Source organism: Vombatus ursinus, unplaced genomic scaffold (genome assembly GCF_900497805.2).
Source record: "Vombatus ursinus unplaced genomic scaffold, bare-nosed wombat genome assembly UNPS02014802.1, whole genome shotgun sequence".
Lineage (NCBI taxonomy): Eukaryota > Metazoa > Chordata > Mammalia > Diprotodontia > Vombatidae > Vombatus > Vombatus ursinus.
This window is the reverse complement of record NW_020954580.1, coordinates 16,058,929-16,079,608: the sequence shown is the minus strand read 5'-3', so window position 1 is coordinate 16,079,608 and position 20,680 is coordinate 16,058,929. Positions and strand designations below refer to the sequence as shown.

Below are 20,680 nucleotides of genomic sequence, written 5' to 3'. Positions count from 1 at the left end.
GCAGCAGCAGCAGCAGCAGCAGCAGCAGCAGCAGCAGCAGCAGCAGCAGCATCCTCTCGCTTCGCTTCGCCTCGCCTCGCTTCCTCCTCCTCTATTCCTCCCGTCCCTCTTCCTCTAACCTCCTCCCTCCCCGGGACCTGAGCTGTCCGTCCGGTCCACAGCTGTGGCAGTGGCGGCAGCGCCCAGGATCTGCGTCCAGGTAAGATACACCTATGTCTAGAGAGATATGTGAGGCTCTTTCCCCAATCCACCTAACCTAGGATCCAAAGAGAGGTCGCATTAAATGTGAACGAAAAACGCCTCCCCCACCAAGCCCCCAACACTGACCTCACCCCCTTGCCAGGCCACCTTGGAAGCGGGTGGGAATTGGCCGAGCTGTCAAAGCCCCCACCTGCCAGGCGTTGTCCGAAACCTTCAGTAGCTTCCGTGGACCTGTATGCCGTGGGTGCTTCTGTTGTCCATCTATTTGCCTGTCTAGGTGAGGGACTCTTCGGGTCCGTGAACTGCAGACTTGCACTTTGTCATGCTTAGTATCAGCTTCTCCACAGCTATTATTACCTGAGATCCGTGGAGTATGGGGGAGTAGGTAGTGGTACAGGAGGAAAATGAAAGAGGAGCTAGGGAAATGGGGGGGAAGGGTTTTGTGTGTGTGTGTGTGTGTGTGTGTGTTTAGTTATTTATTTTTAATTTCCTATCTAACTGCATTTAACTTACTGCAAGCTTCACGATGACGGGTAAGTGAAAAAGCAGCCCTGTCGTTTTAGTCATCTTCCATGCAATTTGTTAGTACTAGAATAAAAGAAAAATTCTTTTTTTTTTCCCCAATGAAAAAACGGAGGTGGGAGGTGGGGCGGGCAAAAGGAACAAACATGAAATTTTTGAAGTTCAAAACCCAAATAACCTTTTAGCAGGAAAGATGGAAAGCACCATCCAATATAGCTGCTCTTTTCTTTCTTTAAATCTTTTATTTTTTAAATGACGGTTGTTTCTGGGCTGCAGTGTTGCCTCCCTTCCCCACCCTCCTCTTTTGTTTAAGGATGGAAATTTCAAGAAAGTGTGTGAGGAGGGGTGGGAATGGGGATGTATGGGCTTGGGAGGAGGGGGTAAGGAGACAAGGGGCAGGATTCGGAAAGACCATCCCCTGCAAACTGGGAAATCGATTTTCTCCTGACTGGCATCGCAGGGCTAAAAGGCTTTTGTCAGAAAATAAAAAGCTTTTACCAGCAACAAGCCTATTTGGGATGGTTGCCATGTACCATCTGCTGTGTGCATCCCATCAGAGTACTCTCAGTGTAAAAACCTTAAAAGAGGAAAATATAAAGGGTTATGTTTTGTTTTTTTTTTTAATTACGAAAGGGAAGACACGAAAACATTTGAGACAGTTAATTTTTGGCCAAGAATTTTTGTTCTTTGAATGCTGAAGGGTTGTAAAATAAAATTGGGTTGGCTATAATGCAAGACAAAAGATATTATTCAGAGATTTGTGTTTGTAGGGCATAGGAGGTGTTCTGTAAGGACCATTAATTTGTATTTTAAGATATTTATTTCAAAAAGACCAGCCGGAGGAGGAAATGACTGCAAACTGAAATAGAGGTTTTCAGCCGCAGTGAGGCGGTGGAGAACAAAGCCTTTTTATGTAAGAGAAATTATGCAAAATGTCCCATGCATGGGCTGCAGGTACCAGCCCTAAGTGAAGTCAAATCTGCTTTCCTCTGATTACACAGTGGGTAATTATAATTTTTTTTTAATTTGAAATTAAATTAACAAAAAAAAACCTTCCTGGTCCCTTTGTAGCATTTATATCTGAGAGGCAGATTACAGGCTTTTATCTGAAGGTACCACGAAACCCTGGTTTTGTTGGTAGGTGTGGAAAGAATCTTTATGATTTCATGAATAGTTGGTGTCTCAATCAGCATATATGTTTATGTATAATGTTAATATTATGTGTATATATGTACATATACATATGCATATACTAAAAGGCTTCTTTTTGAAACAAGAAGGTCATTTTGGTCTATGTGTCCCTTTAAAAATTACATTGCTGGTGATTTTTATCTAATCTTCACAGGTTCATTTATATAAATTAGCATTTGCCCAACAGAATATCATTGTATATTTAGGATCACTAATGCAAGATTTTTACTATGCAGATTATTTAAATGTTCTGCAATTTACAGTTTGGCATAAGATTATTGTATATTTCCAACAGTTTTTGTGAGAGGTCCCTCCCCTTAAAAAATGGAGAATCTTTTGTTAGACCTTTGCAATCCAAATGGCTTATTTCAGAAATGAGTTTTCTTTATTCTAACCATTTAAATTTATTTTAACAATTTAAATTTCTCTAGCCTCTATTACTTCACTTATTACTGTCCCTTTCCTAGTGAAGAATCTGATTCTTTTTGGTTGCACCTGTGCTGGCTTCTCTTTATGTCTAGACTATGGAATATCAGCCAATGGACCTAGGAGGAGCCTCAGATTCAGTACTTACTCATTCTCTGCAGCAACTCCCTCTTCCCTCCCTGATGAATGACATGCTTACAGCACCTTAAACAGGGTTTGGGAGGGGAACAAAAAAGAATGTGCTGAGAGAGCATTACCCAATGAAACTGGCACAGTGCTTACTTCATAGGTCACTCCAGAAGGTATTTCAGGAGCCCTAAGATTGTAGGCTGTCTCCTAGTAGTAACTAAACAACTAAACAGCAGGCACATAGAGGTCTCAGATCTCAGGGCCAAAACTCCTTTTCTGGCAAGAGCAGCCAGTAATGTTCTCCTAAGTTAAATGAATTGTGTGTGTGTGTGTGTGTGTGTGTGTGTGCATCTTATATATTCTCAGGAAGCTTAAACTCAGTCAGAAACTTGTGACCTGAAATGGAATTTTGGCACAGACCCTTTAAGCCTGCAGGGACAACTTTATTCTTTTACCACTTTTGGTTTAATTCCATTTTCAAAATTTCTAATTATTACAAGTGAGAAAGAAGAAGGATGTTTTGGGAGACTTTTTCTTCTTGACATGTATACTTGTGACCCAAATGTGCAATGTTGCATTTGACTAGATTCATGACACACCCTGTTGCTGGTAAAACTTGAGAAACATAATTTGGCTGTTGACATTTAAAAAGCAGTTAATATTAATGTAAAAGTCATTGCATTTACTAAATGTATAAATTGCTATGTCCATGTATCTTCCATATTAGAAGTGAAACTGTTGTAGTGATTTTTAATTTTTGGATTTAGTGATAATTCACAATTGTATATCACTTTGAGTATTTTCCTCATTCCAAACCTGTGAGGTAGACAGCAACCTTGAACAACTCACTTATCCTTCCTGGGCTTCAGTTTCTTCATCTGTAAAATGAAGAGGATGGGTCCTGACTGCTGAGATCCATTTCAGTTCTAGATCTATGATTATTAGATATTCATTAGCATGCTGGTAACCATGGCCTCCAAGAAATCCACCGCAAGGGGTTCGCAAAACCTTCTTTTGTCATTGGGTGGATAGTAATGGAGCTCACGGGACTTTTACAGGTGAGCAAATCCAAGTTCGGACTAGTTAGATGACTTAATCATGATCATATAATTATTAGATATCAGACTGAGTGAAAGGCAGTGGGTTTATTGAGAGGAGCTGGGTTTTAATCCTGGTTTTATTCATTTTGTGTCAGCTATGACTTTTCAAGTCCCTTCACCTCTCCACCTTTTTCATCTATAAAATGGGAACTGGACTAAATTCTGGATAAGGTTCTTAATAGCTCTAAATCCTGTGATCTCACAAATCCGTATCCCCTAACTCCAACTCTGGGAACCTTTCCACCAAACCACCATGTGTCGTGTTTCTTCATGGCTCAAGTGATCTAATTCTTCTCAATTTTCTTAATTCTTGCCAGATCAGATTAAAAAATTCCAAATAGCAGTCATAGTAACTGATGGTACCACCACCACCATGAATACTTCATGCCTTAACTACATATTGCAAAACTGGAAATAGACATTTAGGTAAATCACTAGTGAAATGTGAGCCTTTATTTTAATGATTTTGAAGGTTAAAAGGTACGTAGGTTAAGAAGATATAAACATATTAATAAAGTCTTTGAGTCATACCTCTTCCTTTAAGTCACATCACACCTTTTCCATTTCGAGTCCATCCATGTTTGCATAGCTTTGGGGTAGCCAGAATCTGATTGATGGCTTCCGCAAATCTTTATTAGGCAATTACTACTTACTAGGCACTGTGCTTGGCTCTAGGGAAACAAAAACAGAAAGAATTCTTCACTGAATTCTTCTCTCTTCTACTTGGTATTTAAATGGTACTTCTTTTTTTCTAGACCTTTTGTCATTCAGTTTAGCACCTTCTACACATAATACATCTCCCCATTTTTTTCACCAGTGGCATCACTGTATCCATACTAGTTGAGCTATTTATAGCACAGTATTTTTTTATTCATTTAATCATTCAGTATACATTTATTAAGTCTCCACTGTATGCATAGCATTGCATTAAGTGTTACGTGGAGTAATAACAGAAGCTTAATGACGCTGCCCCCATCCCTTCAATGAAATTGTGTATCAAGAGCTTACTTGGATTCTAAATGGTACAGGTGGGCGTACCTTGTCCAGAGTTGAGTCCCATGCCTCAAATTGGATTCTTTTCACTTTTCAGTTATTATGAGTCCCCAGGAGTGATTTGATTCCCCTGCCTGGAGTTGTTCTCCTGGGACTTTGTTCCCTCTTGTGTCTTTTTCACACACAACTTTTTGTTATATATAATAATAATAACAATAATAGCTAATTTATATATTGCTTACTATGCTAAGTACTTTACAATTATTATCTAATTTGATCCTCACAATAGCCCTGGGAGCTAAGTACTATTATTATCCCCATTTCATAGAAGAAGAAACTGAAGTAAACAGAAGTGAAATGAATTACCCAGGGTCATAGCTAGTAACTTGTAAGACTGAATTTGAACTCAAGCCTTCCTGACTCTAGACCTGCCACTCTATCCAATGTGCCATCTAGCTGCCCTATAAGTTTGAACAATGGAAGATGCGTTACTCTTAACTCTACTTAAAAGAAGAGAAAAATGAAGTTCAGGGACATGAAGTGACAAGAACACAAGGCTAGTAAATAACAAAACTGGTATGTGGATATAGGCTCTATCTCCTCTACTAGGTAGTAAGATCCTTAAGGGCAAGGTTATGTGAGACTATAAGCTCCTTGAGAAAAGAAATTGTTTCATCCTATCTAGCCTTATCCCCCTTGCCTAGTGCAGAGCCTAGTAGAGGGTAGCTACTGATTATCTTTTTATCTCATAGCACAGACCCCAAATAGATCTGTGATCTCACCAGTAATGCAGATGTCTGCCCATTTTTTTCCATGGCCTCCTCTGAATCTTCGATAAGGGGTCTCCACCAACATTCTTTTGATACTGAATAGGTACCAATGGGCAGCTAGCTATGTGGCCCTGGGCTTCAAGGTGGTGCAGAGGATAGAGAGCAGGCCTGGAGTCAGGAAAATCTCAGTTCAAATCCTGGCTCAGACATTTACTAGCTGTGAGACCCTGGGCAAGTCACTTAACCCTGTTAGCTTCAGTTTCTTCATCTGTAAAATGAGATGGAAAAGGAAATGGCAAACCACTTCAGTATCTTTTTCAAGAAAACCCCAAATGGGGTCACTAAAAGTTGAACACAACTGATACAACTGAACAACAGATACCGATGAAACTTGTGGAAGATTTTGGAGAAACATATAATCCACAGAGGGCACTTAGTGATCACTACCTCACATGGAAAGACGTCATAATACATAAGCAACACAAGGAATAAAAGAAGAAAGAAAACAAAATTTATTAAGTGCTTATCATTCACCAGACATTGTGCTATGGGGATGAAAACACAAAAAGGCAGACAATCATTGGCCTACAAGTAGCTTACATTTTAAAAGGAGAGTGGTCACCAGTGGAGGGAGTATTAGATTGGGAAGTACCAAGGATGGTGAGTAAATTTATAGAGCAAGTGATTAATAAAGGTTTATTGAATTGGTAACAATAGTTTACATCCTATAAACATGATCCTTTGTGAAGTTAACATGCTAATCTTCCATTAGATGTCCTAAATTTGAGTGCAGAAATGTGTTTTTTTCCCACAAAAATCCCAAGAAAATAAAATTATAATATTTATTTTGAAAAATTGTAACAATTTAAGAGGTAAATGTCTGCATATTAAATATATATGTATATACATGCATGTGTATATATGTGTTTACATGGTAACTTGGCATAGTAGTTAGCATGCTAAACTTGGTATTGGGAAAACTTTGTTCAAACCACAATACTGATCCTAGCTATATGATCCTGGACAAGTCACTTAACCCCTCTATACCTCAGTTTCCTCATCTCTAAAGTTACTGAAAGTGTAATTGATGCTCTGTAAGGTCTCTTCTAGCTGTAAATGTATAAGCAAATATGTATATATACATATATGTGCAAATATACACATACATGTGTGTACATATATAGCACATCTTCTGATTTTTAAAGAGAAAATTGTATTGCCCAGGAAAAAAGATATCTATTAAGTCCTCAATCATATCCACAAGAGAAAAACAATGCAAGGACATTGTTATCAATGGCTACATACCTATGCACATTCCAAAATAAAGAAAAGGAACCATGATATAGGATCTTTTGAAATTCTCCAAGGATAATCATTCTCCTGAAATTATTTCAGTCTCATAAAGCAGTTAAGAAACTATAAAGGAATAAGTAAAACTTTTCAAATGGCCCTTGACAAGAGAAAGGAGGGGAAGAGAATGTGAAAATTGCTCTGTTGTTTGTAGTTGAACATGAAAGTAGGAAGATGATGCATTCAGAGGAGCACATTTTTTTGAGTGGGTGGGGAAGGAAAGAATCTGTTTTGTTTTTCTACCTTAACATTATTTTGTTCCCATCTCTCCTCTGCTATTCCAAGGCCTTGAGTGTTTCCTTGTAGAGATTTTTAGAATGCTCATTAGAAGTTGTTCTTCAGGGTAAATTGAAATACAAAAGTGAATTAGATTAGGCCAACATTTTTTATTACAAATAATTTAAAGCAGGCATTTTCCAGGCTTCTCCATTTCAGAAAGATAGAATTATTTTCTATGAAGTGATAATGATACTTTTTTACATATATGTAATATATGTATACATAAATGTACACATATTTAATGTATAATATATGTATACATAAGTGTGCATGTGTATTTAGTGTGTATATATGTGCATATGTGTCTATATATTATGTTATATACATGTGTATATATTGTAGAGGAAGAAGCACCAGATTAGATTATTAGATTTCAGGCTAATCCCAGATCTGCCACTAATTAGCTAGATGAGATTGGATAAAACATTGTACCTCTCTGAAGCTTGGCTTCCTTCCTAATCAGTAAAATGAAGGGGCTGAACTAATTGTTCTCTAAGGCACTTTCTAGTTTTAAAAGTCTATGAATCTATGATATTTGAAAATTTAGGGGGGAAATCTGTAATTGACCCAGACAAAACGGGGTACATGTTTTCTTCTCTTTAATCTATCATCAAACGTTAACGCTTTTTACTCATCAAACTCCAGTGTATACCAGTTTCTTCAGGATCATTTAAAGTTCTTTGTTTGGCATTTAAAGCTCTTCCCAACCTGGCCCCATCTTACCTTCTAATCTTCTTATATTCCACTCTACACAATCTGCTATCTTGAACATGACATCTCTGACCTCCATGCCTTTACCCAGGCTGTCCCAACACAATCCTTCCCCCCACACCACACTCCCTGACCACCACCTCTTAGAGTCCCTTAACTCAAATATGACCTTATGTAAGAATCCTTTCGTGATGTGTGTCCTTCCCCTTAATCAGCCGCTAGAGCCTTCTGCCTTCCCTTCTAAGGTTGCTGCCCTTCTATTCTGTATGTATTTTGTTTGTATCTACTTACTTACATTTTTCTCGTCCCTATTAGATTATAATCCCCTTGAAGTTAGGGACTGTTTTTGTCTTTCTTTAAATCACTAATTTTGCACATAGTAAGAATATAATGAATTCATTTGTTTATTTGTCTAAATTGTAGGGGTGCCAATTAATACAATCATATAAAACCTTAGATTGAATCTACTGATCAAAAATAAAGTAGGTATGATAAATCCTGTCTCAATTTTAAAGAATCATAGAGGCTTTGTTTGGGTCATTGGATGAAAGCAGTTGAAACCATACAAGAAACATCCTGTGACTGAAAGAAGAAGACACACCTTTGGGCTTTTGTGTAACCCAGCAATCCAGTTCAGAATTGTGTATTCCAACAACTTATGCATTCCAGTCGAATAGTGGTCTAGTTATAAAGGACTCCTGAGAAAGAATTGCCCTTGTATGTATTCCGTTTGTGATACTGTGGAGTCACAGAATTTCAGAGTTGGGTGGGACCTTCACCATCTGCAAGTTCCCCACCCCTGAATTCTAGTGTAATACATACCTGGAGAATTTAATCTATGACAAACCTGGCAAATGGTTAGGCAAAGTCTTTGCTTGAGAAGAAACTGACTACCTCCCAAAGCAGCCCATTCTTTTTTTAGATAGTTGTAATTATGAGGAAGATTTTCCTTACATCAAGCCTAAATTTGCCTCCCTGTAGCTGCCACTCTGTGGCCCTCATTCTGCTCTATAGAGCCAAATGGTCTAGTTCCTCTTTCTTATATTTGCCATTTGAAGGCAGCTGTCATGTCCCTTACCCAAGTTTTCTATTCTGCAACCTAAATATTCCCAGTTCCTTCAACTGACCCTTAAATGGCATAGACTCAATCACCATCCTGATTGCCTTCCTCTGGATGCTCCTCAGCCTGTCAATGTCCTTTACAAAATGTGATATATGGCACTGAACATAATACCTCAAAAGACTTTAATCAGTGTACAAAATGGTATCACCTCTTTATGTTTGCAACCTATGTCATTCCTAATGTTGTTCAATATTTTATTAGTTTTTTTTGATGCTGCCATAGCACAACTGTTGACATTTTGAGCTTAACAGTTTACTAAAACTTGCAGTTATTAAAAACAAACAAGAAAAATGCTATCTAGTCAGCCATACTACCTTTCCTTCTGCTTCTAAAATTGATTTTTTTAACAAAAGTATACAACTTCATATTTATCACTCCCAAATTACATTTTACTTGATCCAGTCCAATAGGCTAGCCTGTCTAGGTCTTTTCAAATCCTGTTACCCAGTGAATTAGGTATTCATCATACTTTTTTGTGTGATAGGCAAATAATCAATATGTTATCTGTTCCTTTATTCATCATTGATAATAATATTTAGCAGCATAGTTACATACAGATTTGTGAGACACTCCCTTAAGGATTTTCTTCAAAGATGACATAGAACCATTAATGGCTTTTCTTTCATTCTGTATATTCAACCAGTTCTGAATCTAATTGTATTATGGTCTGGCTCACTAGTCACCATGTTTTTCTACAAGAATAATCTGAAGGATACTCACAACCATTATATTGTTGTGGTGTTGTAGGAAAAAGTACTGACTTTGGCATCAGAATACCTGAATTCAAATAGCATCTGTGACACATGCTACCTATAAGACTATGGGCACATTGAGTACTCTGGTCCTCACTTTCCTCTTCTATAAAATGAGGGAGTTGGCTAGATAATCCTCTAACTCCAAAATTATCATTCTATGAAATCCTTGCTTTTATCCTTTTAATCTTGATTTAGGGGAGACTAGCAAATGTGGCTTTACTTTTATGTCAACATTGGTGTTAAAACGTACTTAAATAGCAGGATTTGGTGTTGCTGAGAATTCATGAATGTGTACTACCTGATACTCATCATTTTTTTCTCTTCTGTTTTATCTTGGTAGACTTTGGCCATTCATCAGGGGCTGCCTTTCATTTTTTGGATAAAGAACACTTTCTGAGCTGAAAATTAACTTTTTAATAGATGTACTTTGGAGTCACTGTGGTTTTCACTGACAGCAATTGCCCATATTTAATTGTTTTGAGTAGGTCAGTACTAATTAAGAAAAATCAATTTTGGAATTGTAGTATCAAATATTTTTGCTCAGAAACAAATTAGGCATGTTGATGTGCCTTTTTTTTTGATACGACCATTCTCTATGTTCTTCAGGAAAAGATAACAACAACAAACATTTATGTAGCACTTTGAGGTTGGCAAAGAACTTTAACAAAGTTGGCAACTATGAAGTAATGCATTATACATTACTTAATTTGGCCTCCACAATGATCCTGTGAGGTAGATGCTATTATTATCTTCATTTTACAGATAAGGGAAGTGAGTCTTAGGAAGGTTAAGTGATACCTTTGGTCACACAACTATTAAATGTCTTTGGTAGAATTCAAATCCAGGTCTTCTTAATTCTAAGTCCAGCACTCTATCCACTATGCCATGGAGCAATATTCATGGTACTTTGTTTTATTCCAAAGAGCATATGCGGACTCATAAATGAGATCTATTTTTTTCTTTTTAATATTACCTATTTGTTTTTCCATTGAAGAGAGGGAAGCAGCATGGCATAATACATAGAAATCCAGCTTTGGAGTCAATATAGTCTAGTGGAAAATCAGTCAATTTAAAAGCATTTATTAGGCTCTTACTGTATGTCAGGAACTGTGCTAAGCAGAAAGAATAAAAAGAAAGGACATATATGTGATACATATATTACATATATTATGTAATATATATATACATAATACATACATATATATGTATATCCATATTTACCCATTCTAATAGTGAAGTATTGGCTCTAGAGTCAGAAAGTTTGGGTTCAAATCCTACCTGTAATGATTACTATAAACCTTACCTTGGGTAAGTCACTTAATTTCTCTTGGCCTCAGTTTCTTCATCTCTAAAATGAAAATGATGAGTCCAACATGATCATCTGTGAGGTTCTTTCCACTTCTAAGACTATGATCCTAAGATGTGGGTTGAAGATCTACAACTGAAACATCCTGGCCATATGGTCATAGTCTAGTCATGTCCATTTTGTGTGGCAATTTTGTAATATCACAGCAATTAGCATTGATGAAGGATATTTCCACATTGGAAGTTCTTTCCATAAATAAAACAACAGACCGAAACTCTCATCCGCATGAACAAAAACAATTCAATGGGAAAATCAATAAAACTTAGAAATTCTTCCTTTTTTACCCTATATTTTAATTGTATGTTTGCAACAAATCAACTCTGTATCCTTCCTCCAGTCCTCTGCTCCTTATACCACGGAGTTTCCCACACTGATGAAAGTCACAGGGCTGGACCCCAAAATATAAATATACATATAAATATTCACAAATTATATTACACTTCCAAGGATGATATGCTTATAATCTAGAAAAAAACTAATAATAATGATGCTGATAATATCTCAAATTTATATAATGCCATTTTATAAAGTGTTTTCCTCACAACAACCCTATGAAGTAAATAATGCAAATATTGCTCCCATTTTGCAGGTGAGAAAACTGAGTTTCAAACCAGGTAAGTGATTTGTGCAAGGTCAGAGAGCCAGGACTCAAGGCCAGATCTTCTGCTTCTAAGTCAAGTGTTTTTGTTTTGTTTTATTTTGTTTGCAATATTCCACCCAATATTCCTAGGCCATGAGAAGACACTGACATCAGGCTTCATGTCCAACACTTCAGAGAGTTCTAGAATTTTAAAGTTAGCAACTTTGAGATCATCTTTGGCAGACTTCTCAATTTAGAGGTGAGGAAACTGGGACCTACAGAAGTTAAGTGATTTCACCAAGGTCACACGGGTAGTTAGGGACAGAGAAAGGACTAGAAGCCTCATGTCCTAATTATATCATGGCATGCACACACCCTCACTCTTACTCCTCCTCCATGCCTATTCTGGCTCCAGTCCTGCATCCTGGGCTAAGGGTGGAGTGAGGTGACTGCTCAGGTGTGCCCAACTTTGTGACTCAACTGACTTTCATATTCCTTTAAAGAAGGGAAGGCCTCAGAAACCCAGGCCCACTCACCAGGCAGCTGGGCAGGGCTGCGCATGTCTTGGTCAGCAAAAAATCCTCACAGGCACCTACTTCAAGGTCATTTTTGTGTCTTGGCTTTCAATGGGAAAAGGTTCAGAATCATATAGGGGGTTTGAGAGCACATACATAGAGTGATGAGTTATGTGGACACATACAGAGAAAGCATCTAACTTTAAAGTCCAAGACCAATGCCCAGAACTGATTGGGGTAACTTTTAAACTGGGCAGTATTTGTAGAGAATTCCTCTTAGATGATAATAACCAAACTAATTAGTGTTCTATAACACCACCAACTTCTTTTAAAAGATAATCCTCATTTTTAGTATTTTCCTCAGTCTTATTATTTTTATCCAAAAGGAAATGAGTAGGGAAGGCTGTGGGTCTCTGTGCTTATGCCTTTCCTCCACTTACTTTCCTACTCTTATGTCTTCCTGTTTCTATGCCTACAATTCTTCTGGCTCCCCTTTCTTTCCCCTCCCCCCTTTACTTCTAAAAGACAATAAATTAAATAGGAATTAGTTGTTGCCATGGTTACCACTTTCAGTAGCTGCTTCACCTTCACCCACGCTGCTTAGGCATTGTACTGCTTTTATTTGACAAATATTTGAAAGGTGCAGTGTGCATCCTTCAGGAAAGAAACTAAGCAGAAACGGTTTGTTTCTTCTCTGGGAGATGTAGGTGCAATTAATTCACTCAAAACTTATATAATACTCACCACTGCCAGGGACTGAAGGAATTAATGACCAGAAAATTCAATAGATGAGCAGTGCCAGCAATACCACATAGATTAGTTCTACTCACCCTTATAACATCATCTGTGGGGGGAGGGAGGGAGGGATGTTGAAAGGGGGGGGAGAAAATTCCCTGGATAAGTATGTTTCTTCATCATCAGAAATAGAGTGGTATCTGGTGACTGCTACATTGCCAATTAAATTGTAAGTGGAGAAAACACGACTTCTTAAAGATTTTCTTTTGTGGACATTAGAGAGAGAAGGCAAGAAAGCGATCACCTCTTCCTGAAGGATTTTGGTATTGACACAATTAGAGCAAAGAATATCAATGTAATTGATTTACTATTCTCTGTTATTTGCGGACTAGATCTTGTAAGAGAAAATTTAATACAGCAGTTCTTTCAATAAAGCACAGTCGTTTATTAAGTTAAGCCACCTGTGCTAGGTGCTGGGGTCTCAAAGACAAAAAAAATTAAACAGTTCCTGCCCCCAAGGAGCTTAGATTCTATCTTTAACGTGGTTTGTGAGAATTTGGTGGATAGAAAAATGAAATCCCCACATCTGTTGTCTGCCAAGAAATAAAATGGCATTATTTAGTAAATCATGACATGTTCTTCACTGAGGGCTCTCTTTGTGGGGGCCCTTCCTCTTTGGTTAAACCTGAAGTTATTTAGTTTAAATATCCCTGATAATAAAATGACAGCGTTTCATTATTGATAGAGTTTCATTGGTCTCAGAGTCAAGCAGAGCTGAGGCAAGTCCCGCTTATGAACCACACTGGTTTTGTGAGCATGGGCTAATCACTTAACATCACAGGACCTTTGAGCTAGTCTCAGATACTTGTTTTGTGTGGAAACTTTCAATTTCAGATTAATTCCTGAGCTGCACCCTGCATCAGTGGAAGAAGTTCCTGCATTCTGTAATTCTACAGATTGATATAACCATAGGTCTAGACAGAGCAGAAAAAAAAATCCTGATAACATGCAAGTCAGAGTGATGACACATTATGAACAGGAATAGAATCTTTAAGAGTATCTCACATAGATTTTAAAATTTTAATTAAATTTTCTCTGTCCCTATAGGGAGGGTGTGTGTTTTATTAATATAATTGGTTAAACACTAGAAATGAAGCATCTTAAAAATCAGAAATCAGTGATAGAGCCAAGACTGAATGTTAAGCATCATGATTGGTGACGCTTGATGACCCTATTCTTATTTATTGATAATATACTTTTTGAAGGGAATCAGCAAATAGTATCTAGGAAACAAAGATGATCTAAAATGGACAGAGAAATGGGTATAGTAAGAAAAACTAATCTTGTTTAAATTTTCTAGTTTTACCTTTATTGTCTAAAGCTAGTGGGATTTTGGTTGATTTCCCCATGAGTATAATTCTATTAAATATTCTTACACAAAAGCCCAGAGCTTCATTGATAGCTTTTTTTTCCCCTCTCATTTGGAGCAAAACCAGGTTTAGGATTTTTATTGTTTGTTTTTTGGATGGAGTGGTAGCAGCATGAAGAGGACACACCTATAATGGGTATAATTATGGGAGCAGTTTATCTTACCACTTATCCTATTGGAGAAGTGGGGAGGTGGCCCTTAAGAGAACATCACAGGGAAGGGATGTTGAGGATGGTAGCCAACAAGTGATTGAGTCCCAGTGTTGGTTGATGACATGGTGGAAGGACAATGGCCCTCCACGGAAGGGAAGCCTCCCCACCTCATGTTTCCACCATGGGGCAAAACCTAGTCTACCCTACGGTAATTATAATTATCCTCAAGCCTAGGGAGTCTGAGCGAGACTGGAATGAAAAATTGGCAACCTATTTTCATCTAAACTTTGGAAGTTGCAAAATAATCTCAGAGAAATGTCATTATTTCATTTTGGAATGTATTTCTTAGCTTTTTTTCTCTTTCTCTTTCAGCAGCTTCAGTTGTAAACACTTGTAAGATGCTGGCCACAAAACAACTTGGTACTATAAACATAAGTAAATAGGATAGTATGTAAAATATAGTTTGTGGACCAGAAATAATTGTTCTTGCTAAAATATTCTGAGTTTCTTCAGTGAATTTGTTTCATTTTTAGATGGTCCTTGAGTTGTCTTAAAAACAAATGGCCAGCCTGACCAAACATTGGCAGCTTGGCATGGTGAAGCGGCCTGAGTCTTGGAGTATTGGGTTTGAATCCAATCTCTAACACTTGCTGTATGGCCATAGCCAAGATACTTCATCTCATTGAGTCTCAGTTTCCTAATTTGGAAAATAGAGATGAAAAGATCTATAGTACCTTCTTTATGAGTTTTTTTTGTGAATAAAAGTGAGATGAAATACAGAAAACATTTTGCAAACTTATGTTAGTCTGCTCATGTGTATAATGGAAATAGATATATGTGACAAAATAACAGCATTTTCTGGAATAATTAATAAACATGGCAATTTATCCATCCACCAGAAAGTTGACATTTTCCCCAAGTTTTTTGTGTTTGCTTCTCACCATTTTGATAATAAGAGGAAAATACAGTTTTTTCTGCAAATATAATTATTGATTTTCAAAAGCATAGATTAAATCTGGAAGCAATCTAAGGGATCTAATCTAGCCCCATCCTTTTTTTAATAGATGAAAAAACTAAGGTGTGAAGAAGCTGAGTGACTTGTGCAGTCAAACTGGTACTATGTAGCAGTGCCAAAATAGAACCTATAATCTCTAACTCCAAATCCATTGTTTGTTTGTTTTTCCCCTACCCTTCCATTATACCCTGTTGATATAATAGAGGTGAGCATTATCTCTGTTTTTATTATGACTTCTTGGCTTGGTAAGGATTCATTTCTACTCACAGCATATTTGTCAGAGCTTATTAACTTGATTCTTTTAGCTTGTAATAGAAGTTTTCCATATCAGTTTACATTATTTGGGCTCAGGTCTTGTTAAAATCCTTGACTGTAGTGCTGGGTATTTAAATCAAATTTTGAAATATCCATATTTAATGGAAGGAGGACGTGGATGACTCAAATTGTTAGATAACACAATTCATTTCTAGTCAGCTTTGGAGACAATTGGATAGTTTACAGTAAAATAATGCGTATTTCTTGACATCTTAGGATTTTTCAACCCTTCGAACAATGTAACAATATAATGCTTTTTCTCCTCTTTCTACTTCACTTCTCAATGCCTTCATAGCTTCTTTCCTGAATCATCCTCAACTGATACTGCTGTCTCCAAGGTTATCAATGATTCCTCAACTGCCAAGTCCAATGACTCTTTCTCAGACTTCATGACCTTCTTTTCAGCATTTAACACCATTGACTGCCTCCTTCTAGATACTCTTAGCTCCCTATGTTTTGATGATACCGTTTTCTTTCAGTGCTCCTGTCATTCTGCCTATTCCTTCTCAGTCTCCTTTACTAGATTATCATCTGTGCTGCCAGCCCTAAGACTGAGTTTGTCTCTGATGGTTCTATCCTGGACCCTCTTCTTTTCTTCCTATATATCTTCTCTCTTGGTTATCTCATAATATCCTATGGATACAATTATAATAAAACTCAATACAGATAACTCGAAGCTCTATATATCCAGTTTTAGTCTTTCCCTCCTGAGTTCTAGTCTTCAACTGAATGTCCAATAGGCATTTTAAACTAATTATACCCATCATTGAACTCTTTACATGCCTTCTTCCTCAACTCTATATTTCTGTTGAGGTCACTACCTTCTAGTCACCCAGTTCTCAGACTTGGTGTCATATTAGATCCTTCTATCTCCATCATCCCAACCCCCAATCAGTTACCAAATCTTGTCACTTCTATCTCCATAACCTCTTACAATCTGTCCCCTTACCCCATTACCTTCCTAATTCTGTTGTTCATCACCTTTCATCTAAACCATAGTAACAACCTTGAAAACGATCTTCCTGGCAATAACCTTTCCCGTCCTGATTCTGCCATTCTCTTCAGTCCACCTCCCACTCCACAGCTAGGTTGATATTCCTCAACCGTGGGTCTGAGCACATTACTTTTCTGCTCAGTAAGTCCCAGTGGCTGCTTACTGCCTCCAGATAAAATGCAATTTTCTCTGGCACTCAAATCCCTTCACAATCTGGCTTCAGTATCTCTTTCCAGGCTTATCGCAGATTACTTTATGCACTCAGTATTCCAGCCAAACTGGCCTTCTGGTTGTTTTTTGTATACAACATCCCATCTCTTGCTCCTGTTTTCTTTGTACTAGTTGTCTTCCATCTATATGTAATGTGCATCCTTCCCACTTCTGACCCTTACAATCCCTGGAGTCCTTCTAGGCTCAGTTCAAGAGCCCTGGACTACATGTCCTTATTTCTTACCTCTAAAATGACTTTGTATATATTTTGGGCACATGTTGTGTGTCTCCCCAACTCACCCTCCCCTCTGCCTTGCCTGAATAGAATGTAAGCACCTTTAAGGCAGGGCTTGTTTTATTTTTGTCCTTACCCTTCACCTCACATGGTATCTGCCACATAGTAGACACTTAGTAGTTTCTCATCGAGTGATTCCCTTGCACATAATATGTACTTAATGAGTGTTTATTGAATGGATGAATGGCATTAGAGAAACTAAAAAACTATCCTGCTTTCCTGTCAATCAACTCAATACTTATGTGCTTCTATACATGTTGGTGTGTTGATCCCTCTGAGGATACAAATCAATTTAAGGCATGCTCCCACCCTATGAACTAGAATTTGAATTGTAGGATTTCACTTGGCATCCTGCCTCTGCAAGTGACTCAACTTCTCAGGGTTTCAATTTTCTCATCTTTGAAATGAGAGGAGCTAGATCAGGGGTGAGGAACCTCTGGCCTCTAGGACCTCAAGTGCAGCCCTTTGACTGAATCCAAACTTCATAGAACAAATGACCTTAATAAAAGGATTTGTTCTGTAAAACTTGAACTCAGTCAAAAGGCTGCACCCATGGACCTAGAGGGCCACATGTGGCCTGGGGGCTGTCGTTTCCCACACCTCTGAGCTAGATGATCTCTAAGCCCCCTCCCATTTATGGAATTCTTTGGTTTTATAACAGCACTGGGGAAACATGACATAAGTCCCTGGAAAAGTAACTAATAAGCAAATACAAGGCATTGCTTGCTAATGCCTGATCTACAGCAAGTGTTAGAGAAATTGAATGGAAGGGGTGAACACTGTGGACTAGACTGATTCAGGAAGACTCATAGAGGTGAGTGGGAAGGAAGTGAATAGTTAGAAGGACTGGAAATGCCGAGAGAGCTGAATTAAAAAAAAAAAAAACATGGAAGTGAGAACAGGCAGGGAATGGCCATGAGATAGTGAGTATGGCTAGAAAGTGGAGTTCCAGTTGAGAAGTCATGAGAAAGAATGTTGAGTGTTAAATAATTATGAAAAGGCTTTGACTGCCAAGGTGAGGCATTTGGACTTTATTCTGTAAGTCAAATTGCGAATTTTAAAAGGTTATTGAACAGTGGGCCTGACATGACAACTGTGATGTTTTAGTACTATTATCTAGCAATGATGTAAAAGATGTATAGGAGGGGAAAGAGACTTGGACACCTGGTAGGAAGGAGCTCTGATAATTCAGACATAGGTGGTAAAGGCCTTAATTTGAGCATGAATGTGAGAAATGAAAGGGGCAAGAGAGTTGAATGAAGGATCAGTCAAACTGTTTCTGGAACAAAGGAGAGAAATTAATCTTGTCCCTTTCTCCAGCTCTTCCTCTGATTTTCTACCTCATCAACTTCTCAAACAAACAATGAGTCACAAGTGTGGAGAGCATAGCATCCAGGAGATCGTTTCATTTCTCTATGACATTATTTGTCATTTCGTTATTTGTCAAATGAAGGGGTTGTATTACCCAATTCTGAAGGCACTTTCCAACCCTCACATTCTAATCCATTCTAATCTAAAATCTCTTTGTTCAAATATGAAGCAGGGTCTATTTCTCAAGCATTTGTTTTCCAGAGCACAGAAGCAGTTCCCACAAAATAAACCATAACTTTCTGCATTTGTGTTTCAAGAAAAAAAATCAGTAAATCTGCTACCCTCATCAAAAAAACAAGCTTCTGCTAGCCCTTTGATTACTATTCCAAACATGGGAAAGGTGGTTTTTTTTTTTAACATAATCTTCAATTGTCTCTAATAGTTTCTTAGGCATGAATATTTTTTCATGTTATAAAGGCGTAGTAATTTCCTTATTCATCTCAGAGTAGAAGGGGAAACCTAACACATCTAAACGTCTCCCTCTATTTTATGACTGAAGATAGTAAGGCCCAGAGAGATAGAGGCTTGGCCCAGTCTACATAGCTGTTTTCAGGACTTGAATCCATGTCTCCAGACTCCCTAACTAAAGCTTTTCCCGTTACACCTGAAATACTACTAAGTCTTGGCCAGGAGGGAAGAAGAAGGGAAGATAAGGGCAACTTGAACCTATGACTTCATTGGTATAGGGATTCCTGGTACTGAATTATTCCATCCTCTCCCCCTGTCTCCCATGAAGATGTCCCACTCTTCAGTAACTTACAAACTTAGTTGAGTGAAACACTGAGATATTAAGTGATTTGTCCAAAAGTCACACAGCTAGTCTGTGTCAGAGGCACAGCTTCAACCTGGTTCTTGCTGACTCTAAACCCAGCCATCTATTCATAAAGTCATTCTGCCATCAATATACGGGGCATGTGTTTAAATTATTGTGACCTCTACCCCTATCTTTCACAGGAGATGGTGATTATTTCCATCTCGTTTGGTTTCTGCTTTTGATTCTAGGACATAGCTAAAATTGAGAACTAAATATTTAGGCTTATCTCAGCTGTCGTCTGTATCAAGAGTATGCAAAGATCAGTGTGTACAGCTTTTCCTGAAAAGGAGTCACAGCTATGCTCACCATTTTCCCAGTTACCTCTTAGTCTGGACATGTTCTATATTTTATCTGACTTGGCTGTGAAAAGGAGGAATGTGAAAACAAGGAGAACATTCTGTGATATAGAAATCTCTTCCTTTGGACATTTGGGAAGTGGAGAGGAGAACACTGTGTCATGGGCAGCTTGGCTAGAAAGCACCTGGTCACCAGATGGTGAGCAGCTTGTTCCCTCACATCCACACCTTTATTTGGGATCAATTACTGTGGGCTCCTCTCTCTAATAGATTTGGGCAGTTTGGAGTCAGAGGGAGTTAGAAAATTGTAACCAGTTGCGTGTCAACCAACGCGGTGGTAATGGACAAAGGGCTGAGGGATCGTGGCAGCTGGGAGGTATATGGTCTGCATTAAAGCTTCTGCAAAGAGTGTTACTCAGAACACTGGCAGAAGATATTTTGGCCTGTGACTCAGGGACACTGTGTTTTAGTGAAGTCTTCAAAACAATGCAAATAGAAGCCGGGAGGTAGAATGAAATGGTGAGATACTAGTAGAAATGATAGGATGAGGCAAAGGTTTCCCCAGGCAAATAGAATTTTGCACTTTCCTCTGGATGTATGCTCTCAAAGAAGAGTCAGACATCACTGTGAATAATTTGTGCTTTGGAAGGACCCATTTGACTTTGTTATGATATAAGAAGATCTAACCTTGACATGTTTAGTCATTTTTTTCAGTCGTTTTCGACTCCCCATGACCCCTTTTGGGATTTTCTTGGCAAAGATACTGGAGTGGTTTGCCATTTTCTTCTCCAGCTCCTTTTATGGATGAGGAAACTAAGGCAAACAGGGTTAAGTGACTTGCCCAAGGTCACACAAATAATAAATGTCTGAGGTCAGATTTGAACTCAGGTCTTCCTGACTCCAGGTTAGGTGCTCTATCCACTGTGCCATCTCACTGCTCTCATTAACTGCCTGTATATATTTACATTATTTTCAGTGAGGAAGGACCATAGCATATCCCTTAGGTCCCCATTAGGATTCTTTGTCTGGTTGTTCTCATTCAT

General features: G+C 38.1%; 1 protein-coding gene across 3 annotated transcripts in view; it reads left to right on the top strand.

Annotated features, from left to right (window-relative positions):
* The first annotated feature begins 58 nt into the window (after positions 1–58).
* MAP2 (microtubule associated protein 2) overlaps positions 59–20,680 on the top strand; it is a 376,564-nt gene continuing 355,942 nt past the window's right edge. For all 3 annotated transcript variants that reach the window (XM_027873756.1, XM_027873755.1, XM_027873754.1), the window contains exon 1: positions 59–199. The gene's annotated coding sequence lies outside the window, so the exon portion shown is untranslated. The remainder of the gene's footprint in view (positions 200–20,680) is intronic.